The sequence below is a fragment of the Penaeus vannamei genome, chromosome 27 (genome assembly GCF_042767895.1).
Source record: "Penaeus vannamei isolate JL-2024 chromosome 27, ASM4276789v1, whole genome shotgun sequence".
NCBI lineage: Eukaryota > Metazoa > Arthropoda > Malacostraca > Decapoda > Penaeidae > Penaeus > Penaeus vannamei.
In genome coordinates, this window is record NC_091575.1 from 220,387 (window position 1) to 222,886 (window position 2,500).

The window sequence follows — 2,500 nt, forward strand, 5'->3', positions numbered from 1 at the left end:
CGATGATGATATAGACGATAATTGCCAATGCCGGACTGACCTACCCTGTCTTTATTCTGCTCGTGCATGCAGTCTGCAGTATGGTGCCACGGTGCCATGGTGCCATGGTGCCATTACCAACGCAGGCAGGACATCTGACGTGCGATATTGGAAGTTTATTGCGTACACATATGCACAAAAGTTTATATGACATGCAATGGCTTACATATATTGACCTTTATTGCAACGTCAATGGGATATCTTTACGGGTAAGCAAACGTTTAATAAATGAAAAAAATAGAAGGGAGTCCGGGTCAAGGAATGACCTGCCCTGACCTTGACCTAGCCTTGCTCTCTTCTTTTCTGTCTCTGTCCATCCTGGTGTCTCTTTGACTCTGTTTGCTTCACTGTATATACGTGTGTGTGTGTGTGTGTGTGTGTGTGTGTGTGTGTGTGTGTGTGTGTGTCTGTGTGTGTGTGTGTCTGTGTGTGTGTGTTTATATGTGTGTGTGTGTGTGTGTGTGTGTGTGTGTGTGTGTGTGTGTGTGTGTGTGTGTGTGTGTATGTGTCTGTGTGTGTATGTGTGTGTGTGTCTGTATGTATGTGTATGTCTGTCTGTCTCTCAGAAAAAAATGTATAAATGTATCTCTAAGTACAAAGCGAAAACTCGTAATCCCTCGTTTTTCCCAATAACAAACCATTTGAAGACAGTACCAGGAGAGCTTACTAAATCCACAGAATAATCCTTTTCGTTTCAGCTCCTCTTCAGCTTAAGTAAACATCAACGTATCCTTCTTCTGTTGAAAAGAACGAAAGGAAAATCGGCGTTATTCCCAAAGCCTACGCAGGATAATGTCTTTAGTGTTATTCGCTATTGTCTGTTCTTTTGTTCCTGAATTTCTATTGGAAGAATACTTTGTTATGTGAGCAGTCTGCCTGTTATTTTTTACGGTCCCGAGCTTCGTCAAAAAGGTATTGATAAACATTTTCTTTTATATCAGAATAGTTTTACTATCGGTCTTTGCGGTATTAATATTATTAATACTACGATTATACTCAAAATTCTAATAAAAAACTATTATTGTCATATTCATCGTCATCATTATCATCATTTTTAGTATAAGCATTTGATTGCTATTATCATTGTCATTATTTTTGTTACCATTATTATTATTACTATTATTTTTTTTATTATCAGTAATATTATCATTACTTTTATTATCATATCAATCATTATCATCATTATTATTATAACTATCATTTTTGTCTTCACTATCATCACCATCATTAAAATCATTTTCATTGTTATCTTCATCATTATCAACTCTTATCATGTTTATTGGATTTATTATTGTTACTATTATTATAACATATAACTATCACTACGATTATTATTTCATCAATATCAATAATGTATCTTCCTTTATTCGCCTGAAACTTGTCAGTATGTAAGTCACCAACTTCAGCGAATATATTCCTTCAGCCATCGCAGTGTGATCTTTATTTCGTGTTTTTTTTCATTTATTTTTTTTTTAACTCGAAAAAAAGGTCGACTGCACAAGATCTGTTGAGCTTCGTAACTTTTATGAAGCACGGCCTTCTAGTTAGCACGGTCTGGCAGGTGAGAATTTACCTTATATTCTCCTTATTCGCAACAGCCGACCCTCCTCTGCCGGGTTTAACGGATCTGCTCGTAAACACTCTTAATAACTGGCACAAATTTTATGTCATTTTAATTACACTGCGTAGATACAGAGGATAAAGGAGTTAGTGTCCCGGTGCTTCAGTTCTATTCATCAGGTTGCAGAGTCCTAGCTCTCTCTACTGCATAGCAAAGTCAGGGTGGTTATATTGCTTCCCCATTTTGACACTTTACGTGGAAACTAAAAGCGTAGGCAACGGAATCATAATCTTGGGCAAAGCTTCCAGATGAGCTGGCAAGTTTGAACAAAGTCACTGGAAATAAAAATACATTTCGTAGCAGAAATGTTTGTGTCGTATATAATGGAGTGTATAAATGAAGATCAGTCATTTGAACAGTGCAAAAATTATTCTGCATATTCAACGAGTCAACACAAGCTTGGTTTATCTTAAGGGTTGACAGTGAGAGCTACCTGTTGCTGGACAATTGCAATGTCAACAGAGAAATGATAAAAATCGTTTCCATGAACATTTATTGTTTATAGAAACAAACATTATTCCTCGAATCATCACAAAGATATATGATTTTTAATATGTAAGCTAAACGATTTTTGTTATGGTTACTATCCTAATAATTGCTATTATCATCATCATCCTTATCATTTTCTTCATCATCATCATCATCATCATCCTCGTTATAACAATAGTTATCATCATAATTAGCCTATTCCGCCTCGTTATTATTACTTAATAATAATAATGATCAAGGTAAGCATCATTAATACTATTATCAATATCATCATGACTGTTTTTGTCAATATTTTACATTATCATTATTTTCATGTCTATCTTTATTATCATTCTGTTATTATATTCAATC